Consider the following 14,552-nt stretch of genomic DNA (forward strand, 5'->3'; position numbering starts at 1 on the left):
CTCACATCCATGACTTTGTCAGCTCCACGAGAGCAGATTTCAGTACCTGCCCTATCCAGTACTTGCACAGCACCCCACACCAAAGGGGCCCAAATAAATACTCATTAAATGAATGAACACCAGGTAGGGCATTTGACACACCTTTGGGGAAAATTGTCATGATTCCCAGGTACAGGGGGCTGGTACCAAACTGGGGGAAGTTCCAATAAGGTTGGTGATCCCCACCCCCAACCTGGGGACCTCTGTCTACTCCAGAGCGCAAGCCCTTGGGTGGCAGGTGCTATTCTAGAGAGACCAGAAATAGCTCATTCCAGGTTGGGCATCTCAAGACGTAATTCTCAGCAAAACCACCGATAATGCCAGTGCAGAAGCACCTGCAGGTGCCAGTAGGAAGGCCTGAGCTTTCCTGGGCACTGCCCTCCCTCTAGCTGACCTTTTAGGCAGCACACAGTCTCCCTCAACCTCGTCCTGTCTCTACAGCCTTGGGCCCCGCCTTCTCTTTCTCCTCCCCTCTCCCTGCTCTGCCCTTTCTCTGTCTCCTCCTCTTTCTCCTGTGCCTCGCCCCCCACCACGCAGCAGGTGGCACGCAGCAGTGCAGCAGCTATCTGGTGGCTGATTCCATCGACAACACTTCCTCTTTTTCTTCCTTCATCTCCAAGGTTCCTGATGCCGAGTAGCTAGGCATCAGTCTGCCCCTTCTATTTCATTTGGGTCATCTGTTTATCCACTTGTCCACCCATCCAGGCATGCACCCATCCGTCTATCCATCCATCCATCCACTGGGCACGGAACGGCCGGGCCTTAGGTTAACGTGACACATCAGGCAGGGTGGAGGAACAAGACAAATGCACGCCCAGGTGTACTGTGAAGTGGGGACTACAAACTCAGGTGCCAGCAGGATGTGAAGTAGGCTAGATGTAGGACAGCCAGGCCTGGTGCCTGCACGGGTATGAAGCCTCTCAACCCACCAGGCTGATATCACAAAATACCCCTCAGCCTGCTAATCGCCAGCTGGCTGCCAGTCTGTGACTCTGTCCTGGAGCTCCTGGCACGAAGCTCCACTGGCGGGGGGAGGGAAGGGGGTGGAGAGCCCATGTGTTTGGGGCAGGAGTGGGGACACTAGGCAGGGCTTTCAATAAGAGGGGGCATTTGAACTGGGCCCGAAGGCTGAGTAGAGTCCACAGGCCCAGGATAGGGATTTCACAAGGAGAGGCAGTGGCCTCCTGTCATCACATTTCCTGGCCAGTGTGCGATGTTCATACACTCAGGGGCAGCCATTTTACTGTCCTCCTCTTCCCCACCCCCTCAACTCAGGACGAAGGTAAACAACTGTTATTCCTCCCCGCCTCTCTGCAGGCACCCAGTGGGGTTGTGGAGGAGCCACACATGCATGTGCGCGCACACACACACACACACACACACACACACACACAAATGTGAAGTCCTGGCACAGGGACCTTGTCAGTTTGTTCACTGTTGCCGCCTAGGAGTAGGTGCTCAGTTAACCCTTGTTAAATGAGCAAATGACAGGAGAAGGGTACCTATTGAATGAGTGAATGAGTGAATGAATGTATGAATGAATGAATGAATGGGAAAAACAAGTAGGGCTTCATAATGGTTCAGGTTGGATGGACTGTCCCATCTCAGACAATTCTTTTAAAATAATTATTAATTTTTAATTACAGAAACAGGCATGAATACAGTCTCATAGTAAGAAGTATAATGCAAACACTACAGATAAGGCTAAAGCACCTCTTTCTCACCAGCTCCAGAAACCCCCTCACCCCAGAGGTAGATATGGTTGATGGCGTGGAGTGTTCCTTTCCACAGCTCTCTGCACATTTGACATTGTGTGTGTGTGAGTGTGTGTGCATGCTTGCACCTGATCACGGTGTATGGCACCGTTTTGTAAGATTAAAAAAATAAGTAGAATCACATTGTGTGTGTTGTTTGCACCTTACTTTATCTTAAATGTACTTTCTTTTTCAGAAATAGCATCTCCGGAAGCTTCCTCTACAGGAGCGCACATCACGTGTTTCTCTCCCACTGCTATTGTAGCCTGAGCTTCCACAGCTTATCTAGCCACTCCCTTCCTGATGACAATTTAGGAGTTTCCTAAATACTTGTTCTTACAGAGAGAGCTTCAGCGAACTCTTCATGTTCCCGTGTCATTGCTGGCTCATAGGTTGGCGTGACTGTCATTTTCCTGATGATCCCAATGGAAAGAAGGCCCCCTCCCTGCTGTCCCTGCCCACAGCCCGCCTGTTCTCTGAGCCTCGGTGTCAGTGAGCCCCTGAAAGAACAGGACTTGGAGATCCAGGAGATGCAGGACCCGAGCACCAGTGTGAAGGGCCCATTCTCCAGAGGAGGGGTCCTCTGACTAGGTCTTGACTCAGGTTGGAGGTACTTTTCTAGTACCCACTACGTGCCAGGCCCAGGCAAGGCAACGAGACATCTTGGCAGCCTCATTCTGTTCATGGGGCTCCCACTTCACTATGCCTTTGTGTCAGGGCTGGGCTGGAGGCCCAGGCAAGGACCAATGGGCCTGGAGTGAGTGATTCCTCTGGGATCACAGAGGCTAGGCGCACGAGGGCTCGATGGTCACCTGGCCCCCTCCTTTCTAGCATCTCAGCAACCTGATGCCCAGCTCTCACAGCTCTGGCCCTGGATGGTCCAGTGGCAGCCCAGCCCAAGCCCTCCACCCCTCCCCTGTCCTCTGCCCTCCCTTCATCCCGCGCTAGAAAGCATCTCTAATTCCAGTGGGCACCACTGTTTGCAGTTCCTCGGGCAAGCTCAGCACAGGTGCCAACTGTTATTTCACTCTCCCAGCTTCCATTTCCACAGCTCGGCACCTGCAAAGCCCCCCATTAGAGTCATGCCAACGAGAGGGGGCTGCGGCTGGATGTGTGCGTGCCCGCCTGCAAGCCCACGTGCCCGACTGCCGGTGCTTGCAGGAAGCCACGAGGGAAATTTCCAGCACAAAGACCGTATGCCTGAGAGAGGGGGGAATCGCTCAGCAAACTTCAGAAGCGATCAAAATGTCCTTTCCATAAAGTCCCGGCTTAAAAAATGTTAGCAGGTGCGTATACAATAGCGAGTCAGTTGGGATGGATTACTATAGAATACCATTTCCGCTCATTCCAGATTATGAATTCAGAGCGTAATTTTCTGTAAATTGTCATTCTTGTCTGGTAAGGAAAGCTAATTTTTTCCTCATATGGAAAAAAACCCCACCACTATCCTGGGCCACTGCTCCCTGGAACAGGGCCTGCTGGAGCCCCCATCTCCCTCTGGGATTGCCCGGATGGGCTGAGGCAAGGTCCCCCAGAGCAGCTGTGGCCAGCGGCATCTCAGGAGGTGTTCATTCTGGGAGTTGTCAGGGGGCCAGCCATGGGCTGGTGAGAGGCCTTTGGCGAGAGAAGATAGACCCCTCATCATGGGTGCTAGGCCTTCTCTGGAAGAAGTGTGGAGAATGAGGGTGAGTTGCTCTGATGTGGTGCAAGTGAAGACGAAGGATGAGGGTGGGTGAGCAGGAGACGTGGGTGTCGCTGGCAAGGCATTGGAGGCTCTGTTCACCCTACGTTCTTTCTTCCCTCCCCCCTCCCTCCCTTCCTTTCTTCCTTCCCTCCTTCCTTCCACCAGTGTCTGTTTAGTGCCCAATGTGTAGGGCCCTTGTCCAGGCCCTGTGGTCACAGCAACACTAATGTCTTCTGTTCCAGGGGAGAAGCAGGATATTCACAAGGGGCGGTGGGAAGAAGCCATGGCTGCTGCCGAGAAAGGAAATCACTGAGTGACTGGAAGGGGCTGGTCACGGAAGGCCCCAGGGTAGGTGACAGCCAGGTGGGGTGAGAGGCATTCCCACTGTGCTCAGCGACTGGGAGAGAGAGGCCTGGAGGTGGAGCAGGCTGGTTCTGGATGAGAGAACAAGCCAGAGGTGCTGGAGCCCAGGGCAGGGCGGAGAGTGGAGAGACCAGGCTGCTTACGATGTCAATGCGTGAGAACTGGATGGTTCTGAGCAAGGGAGAGACACGGCCGGTTTCTGCTAGAAGCTTCCTCAGGCTGCTGGGTGGAAAATTGACAGTAGAGGGTGCTGTGGTGGGAGAGGGTCCTTCTGGCTGTGAGAACCACAGGCCCCTCACTGGACCGCTTGGCCCCCAAGGCACCCTCGGGGGTGTGTGGGTGGCTTCATGCCAGCTGCCTCCTCTTCCTCTTGATGGAACTCAAGGAAGGACAGTCCCTCCAGGGTGTTAGAACTGCTCTCTCTATTGTGATGGCAGGGGAAAGCTTGGAGCTTATTCTAGTATAGACCCCATATTCGTCAAGATTCATTCAGATAAAAGTGACAGAACCCTGAGTCAACAGGCTCAACTGAAAACGGAAGGAACATCAACAAGTTATTGGCTCTTGCTATCAAAAAGTCTAGGAACTTCAGGCATGGCTGCTTCCAGGGGCTTGATTACTATTGACAGGACTCTTTCTTCTTTGTCTCTGCTTTCCTCTGTGTTGGCGTCATTCTCAGGTAGGTGGTCCCCAAGTGGTGGCAGAGATGCCATCAGCAGCTCCAGACTTAACCTCCTGTCAGCTGAGGAGAGGCCTTTGCTCAGATGAGATTCCTTTGGGGAGTCCAGGAGGTAAAAGAGAACAAGGGATGCTGCTTTGGCTGGAGTTGGAGGTGCCCCTTCTGCTTACTGCCCTTTTCCCCTTAGACTCGGGCTCTGGAGACCACACCTGCAGTCCCTGCCTCCCCCGGCATCCCATCTGTCTGCTCTGGCTCCCTCTGCTGCTGACCCTGAAGATCCTTCCCAGCCCCCTCGCCCGTGGTGGGGGCCTGGGCCAGAGCAGCCTCTGGGCATTGCACACACACCCTGCCGGGGTGGGGGAGGGTGGCCCTGGAAACATAACATGCTCCTACCCCACGGGGGACCAGGATCCTGTCACAGGGCCCTCATAGTCACATGGAAGAGGAGGTTTCATGTAGGGAAGTTTACTTCATCCATCTCCCCATTAAAGTGTACACCCAGAGCCCCCATCCTACTTCTGCCCCTAAGATGCCAAGAAACCACTGGCTTTTTCAAGTCAGACCAGTGTGCTCATCAAGAACACAGAATCTGGGCCTCCCTGGTGGCGCAGTGGTTGAGAGTCCGCCTGCCGATGCAGGGGACATGGGTTCGTGCCCCGGTCCGGGAAGATCCCGCAGCTGGGCCCGTGGACCATGGCCGCTGAGCCTGCGTGTCCGGAGCCTGTGCTCCGCAGCGGGAGAGGCCACAACAGTGAGAGGCCCGCGTACTGAAAAAAAAAAAAAAAAAAAAGAGAACAAAGAATCTGGGTATAGATGGCCTGAGTTGCTAGCTGTGTGACCTGGAATGGGTTCCTTAACCTCTCTGAGCCTCAGGATCCTCATCAGTGAAGTGGGGATAGTAATAAAGGGCTGTTGTCAAGACCAAAGTAACAAAGAGGGCATCTGGCACATAGCAGGAGCTCCATACACATTAGCTATGATCATCATCAGGTATGACTGATCACGGGGCCATATTGGTCTGGGGTTTGGTTGAAGAAACTGATTCCAACCTTTTCAAACCAAAAAGGGCATCCCTGGAGAACTCTGACTTCCCAAACAGACACTCCCTTCCTTGTTGTATCTCTCTCAAGACTCACAGCCCTGAACTTCCCTGGTGGCGCAGTGGTTAAGAATCTGCCTGCCAATGCAGAGGACATGGGTTCGAGCCCTGGTTCAGGAAGATCCCACGTGCCGTGGAACAACTAAGCCCATGCGCCGCAACTGCTGAGCCCGCGTGCTGAGAGCCTGTGCTCCACAACAAGAAAAGTCAGCGCAATGAGAGGCCTGCGCACGGCAACGAAGAGCAGCCCCCACTTACCACAACTAGAGAAAGCCCGCGCACAGCAACAACGACCCAACACAGCCAAAAACAAAGGAATAAATTTATTTAAAAAAAAGAAAAAAAAAAAAAGACTTACAGCCCTGAAAACAGGCATGTGGTCTGCAAGTCTAGCTCAAGCCATCTGTGTACACGAGGGGTGGGTGGAATCAGGTGAGCCCACCTTGGTCTCCATAGTGTGAGGCAGCAAGAGGCAGGCCAAGGGGATGACCCTCTTGCTAAGACTATACCCACGAGGAAATTCCCCTAAAAGGGCAACTTTCAGGAACAACTAGAGACTGGAGACCCAACCCCACACATGTACAGTGTGGGCTGTTTGATTTAAAAGTCACTTTTTTGTTCACCACTCAGCTCCTGCTGGCACTAATGTGGTGAAATGCAGGGAGTGTGGGCGGGGAAGCCTAGGGCTTGGGTCCTCCAGGGGCTGGCCAGGCATCCTGGCGTTAGCCCTGAGAGTCCCACCTGTAAAACATGTGGGCAGGGCCAGGCCTTCGGAGCAGTAAGATTGCCTGAAGTCGGGATGATTAATCGGCGTCACACTCGGAGTCCTGGCTCCGTCCGCCCCATCGCTGAGCTACAGGCTCCGGGGCACTTGCTAAGGTACACTGCACAAGGAATGCGGGAAAAGGCCAGCAGCAGGCCTGCCAAGGAAGAGGACAACTCCCACCTTTGTCCTGGAGCATTTAGACTCTGGGGGAGACGGCACTGAGGCTGGCCCCGTCAGTGTACCGCCTTCTTTCCATCCCCAAAGTGGGGATGAGACCCCTTGCTCATCAGCCACTGTGATGCTGTAAGGGTCCCACACCACGTGCTCTGAGCATCATTAGAAAAGACATCAGGACAGCCGAGGTGTTATTACTATTATTATTGACCATAAAATACTCGACGAGTGATTGCAGATCTGCAGGCAAGGAGGAGTCTTCCTTCCTAGGGAGAGATTTGAGGGCTGGTTTAAGAGTCTTTTGGAGCCACAAACCCTGGCAGAGGGAGCAGGCTCCATGGAAGCCTTCAGGAGCAGAGCTGTTCGGGGGCTGAGAAGTCTTTGATTACTTACATCTGTTTTTATGGAAACTTCTGGGAGCCGCAGAGGGGAAAGGGAATAGCGCAGACGGCAGTGGCCTCCTCATCAGATTGTTGATGGGGACTTGCCCTCTTGGCTTCCCTGTGCCCCGTGCAGATTTGGCCCTCAGTCTGTGGCAGGAGTTATTAAATGCTATGAGCACATGGAGAGCAGGATCGAACCACAGAAGAGGAATCAGGGTTTTATGCCCCTTGGTTCTGCGCACTAAAAGAAAATATCCCTGTTAAGTGCGAATTAATTGGCTCCTTTAATTGGCGTGTGGTGCTTGCGCTGGCCTCTTGGTGGGCTGGAAGGAATCAGAGGCCTATGCACTGGGCGGCAGAAGTCCTAAGGCCCCTGAACAGAGTGGGAGCCCACGCAGGCCCACGTGGCTGATGAATTGCTTCCTGGGGCTCTGCTCTCTGCCTGCTTTGAGGAGGCTGCACAGAGCTGCCTGCCCATCAGCTGGGGCTTCTCACCCATCGGCTGGGGGGCTGCCATCCTTGCTCCCATTTTCATGTTGTTGCTGCAGGAGGGCTGCATCCTGGTCAGGCTCCGCAGGACACAGAGAGGCTCTCCTCCAGAGAGGAGGCCTCCACGGGCTGACAGGGTCTGCCCAGTCCAGTCCCGACATCCTGGTCATGGTTGCGCGCGCTGTACACAACGCCATCTGGCCAGAACCCATTCTGCACTCATTCACCGTGCCATCTGTGCCGGGACTGAGCTAGCCTAGGAGGGCACCTTTTCCCAAGAGCACCAAGCCAGCTAGCAGAGACGTGGTTCTGATGTCTGGTCCCCTGACTATAGTCCCCACGGTGCAGCTGCACCCGAGGACCCCCCTGCTCCAGATATACCGCAGGGCCTGTGTCTACACCATTCCTACTGCTGTAGCTCTCCTGTCCTCTTCCTGTGCATATGAGTGCTTCCCACCCTTCGAAGCCCATGCAAGTGCCCCCTCCTCCTCTAAGCTTTTCCTGTTGTGCTTTGCCTGTTGCCCCCTGACTCCCTTCTGGAAACAGAACCTCCCCCACACACACATGCTCTTTTTGGGGAATTGCTGCTTCCTCACTCCAGCCTCACGGGTCTGGCAGAGGCCACAATCATCTTGCCTGTCCCCACCCCACCCCTGCAGCAGCTGATTGGTCCCAGGTGGTCACACCACCCAAGCCAGGTCATTCAGAGCTATTCCCTGGGCTATTTTGAAACTGCAGCTAGAACAAGGGATTTGGTCCTTTTGTGAGAGGTAAGGATATGAGAGACTGCAGGGGCCTTGCTTCCTTCCCTTGCTGAGGAGGCTGGCCTTGGAGACTTATGAAAACGGAAAGATGAGGCAGTCGTGGTCCCTCAGGCTGGTCCCTGGCTCAGAAATCTCTCCTCTGCTGAGGTCCTGTCACCGGACACGTAAGGGGCTAAGCAACGTGCTCTCGTGGTTCAGGGTGTCGTGCTTACCCGAAGATTGTGGGCAGCCCGGGATCCTGAGAGGGGTCTGGAGGAAAAGTGGGTCAAAAGATGTAGAAGAGTGTGGCCTCAGAAACACAGCCCCTCCTCTCCCACCCAGAGAGACCACTGCAGGCCCCAGCTTCCCCTCCCACCCCTTCAGATGGGCACAGGCCAAAAGAAACCCTTAGAAACAGCCCACAGAATCTTCTCGAAAATTCTCAGGGCCATCCATTCAAGAGTCAGGCTGGAGCAAGGCATGTGGCAGGGCCAGCTGGGCTACGGGCTGTGGGCCTGTGAGGTTTGCCCATTGTGGGTGTGGGGACTGTGACACAAGGACCCTTTGGGGCCACGGGTCCTCATCCTCCCTGTCCTCTGATCCATTTCTGGGGAGGAAGTGGCAGGAGCAGTGTTCTGGGTCCCTGAAACATTGGTGATGCCTTGGCTGTGGTGCCCAGGAAGTGACCACGAAGTGTGGGGTGCTGAGACTCAGGCCCTCTAGGCCCAGCCAAGGTGGGTTCAGGTGATGGCTCTGCCACTTACAGCTCAGTGTGAGCTCATGCAAGTGCTTCCCTCTCCCAGCCTCAAGGTCCCCAGGACAGGGGCAGGGGCAAGGTTTTGTCAGGATGTGGGACAATGCCAGCCCCTCACACGCACCTGTCCCTTCCTTCAGGAAGCCGGTGCTAGGCTCGCAGCTTTTGCCGGTTCACGTCCAGATGAGCCCTCCACATTACCAATCAAATACCCCAAGCCAGAGAGGTGAAGGTTCTCTGGGGGAAGCCCCCCCAGCATCCCAGCCGTACCTGGGAGCCACAGGAGGACATAGCATCGTCTCCCCTGTCCCTGCTTCTGCCATGGAAGCTGCCCCCAGTGCCACCCGCCCCTCTGAATTGGATGGAGCTGTTGGAAATTACAGGCTAAGCGATATGCTGAAAAGTATCCAATTGTGTCTACAATGCAGCAGATGTCTCCATTGCCTCATGCAGAAGTAGCGTCAGAACTTTGCTCTATGGCAGCGGGAGCCTGGGAGGAGCCCTGTGTGTTTATAAAGGCTGCAGACTTTGGGGCGCTTCCCAGCAGACACCCCCTCTCCCACCACAGAGTCCTGGAATCTCAGAGCTTAAAGGGCTTTCTCTCCCACTAAACATCCTCCAGCAGCTTCTCACAGGTCTTGGGGTAATACCCAGCTCCTTTCTAGGACTCCTGCTGCCCCCTCCCTCTGCTCTTGTGGACTCCCATGCTCCAGACATGACAACCTTCTTCTAGAATAGGCCACACTCATTTCTACCACAGGGCCTTTGCATTCTCTGTTTCCTGTTGGAAGAGCTCATCCTCCAGATACTGGCATGCCCGACTCTTTCTCCTCATAAGAGCCCTTCCTGATTTAAAAGAACTGCCTCACCCCCCTCCCCTCACTCTACTTTATTTTCATCAGACCATTTTTTTCTACCTGCTTTCCAAGCTTTATTTAGGTGTTGGCCATTGTACCCTTGCAGCCAGACGTGGCCTCTGTGACAGCAGGGGTGGGTGCACCCTTGTACCCCCAGCTCAGCAGCTGTCCCCTGCATGGAGAGAACTGCGCCGGGCAGGGACAGGGCTCTGGCACCTCTGATAGGGCAGTCTAGAGTCTCTGCTGTTTCCTTCCTATACCACTCGCTCACTGCTTCCTGGTGGAACCCATGGTGTCATCTAGCAGCTCCAAACTGAGCAAGAGCTGGGCTGTCCCTGCCTGTCTTCTACCCTGGACAGGCCTGCAGAGACGTGGGTGCAGAGGCAGGGTGCTTCGGCCTTCACTAGGGGTGGAAGTTGTTCTCGCTTAGCTGGTAGAAGTTGCCCCTTCCTGGGGTAATTCTCATTTGAGAAACATACTTCTTTTAATCTAAGTAGTTCAAGTGGGGCTGTCCCCATGGCCCTCCCCAGTTTCAAGATGAACCTGTGATGTAGACCCTGCCAGTCACAGATTTCCTTTCCCCTGGATATACGGTCAGCTCTGTGATGGTCATGTGATGCAAACTAAGACCAACAAGAGCTTTCATTAGCACTGTCTGTAATCGCAGTTGTGATAAGTGTTGCTATGGAGAAAGGTGGGGTGTGATGACAGCCCTTAAGGGGAGATCTGAGCTGCTCTGGGGAAAAGGGAGCATGTCAGCGAAGGCTTCCTATGGAAGTGAGCTTTCAGCTAAGACCTGAAGAATGTGCAGGAATTACCCTGAAGAGGGAGTGAAGAGGATTCCAGACAACAGCGAGAATAGCATGTGCAAAGGCCCTGAGGCAGGTATGAGCACATAAAGATTGGTGTGCCTGGGGTATGGAGCATGGAGATGGGAACAAGGAAAGACTGAGAGGTGGGTGATCTAGACCCCACAGAGCCTTGTACTCTAGTGAAAGGTCTCTGGGAAGGCCCCACAGGTTTAAAGTATGTGTGTATTTTGGGGGGTGGAGGATTGGATTTGCCTTTCTGGCTCCTGTCTGTCCATGGCTGCTATGAGAAGACTCTTCTGAACTTCAGCCTTCGAGGAGATGAGCCAAGACTGCTATGGCCCTGAGTGTTCTTCTAGGGTCCATGATCACACTCCAAGACCACTGACCAAAAGGTTCCTTTTACTATCTTCTTTGGCCCTCCCCACCCTTTCAACTCTCAGCCACCTTTCCTCTTACAGTCACCAGAATCAAAGGTGCCAGGCAGCTGGGTTCTCCATGAGGGGTCCAGGACGAGGGGCCCTAGCAGAGCTGAGGAAGCACTTCCTCTTTCCACAGAAGACACACTCCACCACTCCACCCCACCACCCACTCCCAGGGGTGTGGCTTCCACAGCCATCAAATGGGGAAGTAATCTCACTGTTCCATCCTTACTCAGGCCTCAGAGGCCTCACAGGGCTGAAATGTATGTGTAGGTGAATTAAAATTTTTCTAAAATAGAAGAGGAGGATGGAGAGGGGGAATGAAAGGGAACAGCAGTGCTGAGGTTGTATTGACCTGGGGGGAAGCCTGGGCTGCCTCAAGGAGAAGGGCCCAGCAGGTGGGCAAAGCTGCAAGGGGCAGACTGCACAGGGGACCATACAGAGGGTCAGCACCAAGAGTTATCTCTGTGGGGCTCCCTTTGGAAGCCTGAGCAGAGAGGCTACCCCTTGTGCGGGACACAGAGCAAGTTACTTAATCAGGGTCATGTGGCCCCTGTCCCGGACCATCACTGGCTGGAATCCTTGTGCTGAGAGCTGCATAGACCTTCTGGGTGCAAGGGTATTTCACCTGGGGAAAGAGAAGAAAGGCTTCAGCCTGTGCTCCAATAGTGGAGTGAGGCTTGTGGTCAACTCTGGGCACATTCCCTGTATGAGTCTCCTAGGGCTGCCTTAACAAATTACCTTAGAACAACAGACATTTATTCCATCACACTTCTGGAGGCTATCAGTCCAAAATCAAGGTATCAGCAGGGCCATGCTCCCTCTGAAGGCTCTTGGGGAGAATCCTTCCTTGCCTCTTCCTGGCATCTGGTGGCTCCCCCAAATCCTGGCATTCCTTGGCTTGTAGCTGCATCTTCCCAATTTCTGCCTCTGTCTTTACATGGCCTACTTGCCTGTGTGTGTGTCTGTGTCTCTCTATCCAAATCTCCCTCTCCTTAGATTCAGGGCCCACTCTCATCCAGTGTGACCTCAGCTTTACCTGATGATATCTGCAAAGACCCTGTTCCAAGCAAGGTCACATTCATAGATAGTGGGGGTTAGGACCTCAACACATCTTTTTAGGAAACACAATTCAACCCACCATATTCCCCATCCAGAAACCTTCTGTGTGGTCCAGCGAGGAGGTGAGTCAGCCTCAGTGTTTACTGAGTGAAGCCATTTTGTTGCTATTTAAACCTAATTGAGCAGAATGTACTAAAATTGAAAAAGCATGCACCCGTGAGGCAACATTTGCACCTCTCGGTGCCCGCGTGGAGGGGAACCCTCCCACACGTGCCAGGAGGCACCAAGGATTCTCACGTGGCAGGTGCATGCACACGGACAGTAGAGGCAGGGCAGGTGGACTCGGGGCCCTCACTGCGGGTAGGAAGGAGCAGTTTCACGCCTCCTGGCCTGGGACTTAGTGTGAGGATTATTCTGTGTGCCTAGATACATGTATGTAGGTACACGGGAGCAGTGCTGGGACAGACATCTCCAAAGATACCAGCATCGGGGTGAGGAAAAGGAAGAACAGGGCCTTTAGCTGTATCTATGATATTTTTATTGTTCTACCTGGAGAATGTCTTTATAAATACTTTAAAAGAAAAACCATAATCTCCACTAGCCACGGCAACTTCACTTCAGGCTCTCCCTTCTCTCATATCCAAGGGCTCCAGAAACAGCCTTGAGTTCCAGATCTCCCCACCATAGGGTCTTGAGCTCCAGATGCATGAAGGAGGGGTTTGAAGAGGGGATGGGGGCAGGCCCAGGCAGCCATGGCACATACAGTGTGCCCTGGAGGTTGGTCTCCGTTCTTCTCACGAGGCTGAACTTGATCTTGCAGCTTTTGTGTTCCTGCCCCCTGAGCAGAGGCCACCCGAGGGACAGGAAGTGCAAGTCCTACAGGCTGATACGAGAAGGGGGCGTCCACCCCTCTTGGCTTCTGAGCTGCCACAGCTTGGAAAGAGCCTCGCAGTCTGCTTCTCCAGATTATTCGGATTGTCAGCTGCAAGGACAGACAGCCTGGAAGGTACGTGGCCTTCTCCAGTGGCTGCCCTGAGGTAGTGTCCACCTGATGCTGAAGGAATATTTCACAACTATCAGCCATGTCGATGTGAGTTTTCATGACTTCGACACTTTCCATCCCAGCTACAGAAAAGATATTGTATTGATATTTGAATCAAGAATACCACATCTCCAGAGTTCCTTGGGCTAGTAGCTAGTTTAATCTAGTTGTGTAAAGTGCAGGGAAAGACAGCTTCTCTGATACTCCAATAACCAGGACTCCCGGTTCACCAGCATGTGTGCCCATCCACAGTACCATGAGGATAGACTTGTGACCCCAGGAATCTGCAGGCTGGTGGGGCATCTTCTGAGTTATCGACAAAACATTTAAAGAGTTCCATATACATTCAGGAAACTATTACTTACATCACTAGTGTTTTTGAAAATGGTCATACAATCCAGTGGCTATGTCGTACCTCAGAGCCGCCAGCTGTTCAGGCAGACGTGGGCAGCGAGGTGGGAAGAGAAGGGCACTCTCGGTGTTACCTATGCTCCAAGGGTACAAGTCATGGCTGGTTACTTGAAAGAGCCTTAAGTTCCTATTTGACAAATGGAAACACACATTGATTATGTTGTGAGGAGTCAATTAATCCAGCTACAAATAAGAATCAAGAGCATCATATGGGATTAATATATACACATAACTATATATAAAATAGATAATCTACAAGGACCTACTGTACAGCACAGGGAACTCTACTCAATATTCTGTAATAACCTATATGGGAAAAGAATCTGAAAAAGAATGGATATAAATATATGTATAACTGATTCACTTTGCTGTCCACCTGAAACTAACACAACATTGTAAATCAACTATACTCCAATATAAAATAAAAATTAAATTAAAAAAAAAGTGCATCAACCGAAATGGCCCAATCCTGGCATTCAGGTGAAATGGGGGACGGGGCGTGGGTGTGTGTGGGGGTCACGTGTGCTCCTGTACATTTGTATGTGTCGAAGCTTAGGGGATGTGTGTGGGTGTGTGTACATTGGGGCCAGTTTTGGGGGGTTAGTGCTTGTACATATGGCAGTTGTATTAGTCTGCTCGGCTGCCACAACTAAATGTCACAGACCAGGGGGCTTAAACAACACACATTGATTTCTCACAGTTCTGGAGTCTGGAGGTCGAAAGTCAAGGTGTAGTCAGGGTTTCTCCTGAGCCCTCAGTCTTTGGTTTGTAGCTGCTGCCTTCTCCCTGTGTCTTCACGTGGTCTTTCCTCAGTGCGCATGCATCCCTAGTGTCTCTCAGTGTCCTAATCTCCTCTTCTTATAAGGACACCAGTCAGATTGGATCAGACCCCCCACCCCTTAGTTTAACTTAATCACATCTTTATTAAAGGCCCTATCTCCAAATACAGTCACATTCTAAAGTACCAGTATTAGGGCTCCAACATGAATTCTGAGGGTTCAGTTCAGCCTGGAACAGAGGTG

The sequence above is a fragment of the Phocoena phocoena genome, chromosome 20, assembly GCF_963924675.1.
Source record: "Phocoena phocoena chromosome 20, mPhoPho1.1, whole genome shotgun sequence".
Classification (NCBI taxonomy): Eukaryota; Metazoa; Chordata; class Mammalia; order Artiodactyla; family Phocoenidae; genus Phocoena; species Phocoena phocoena.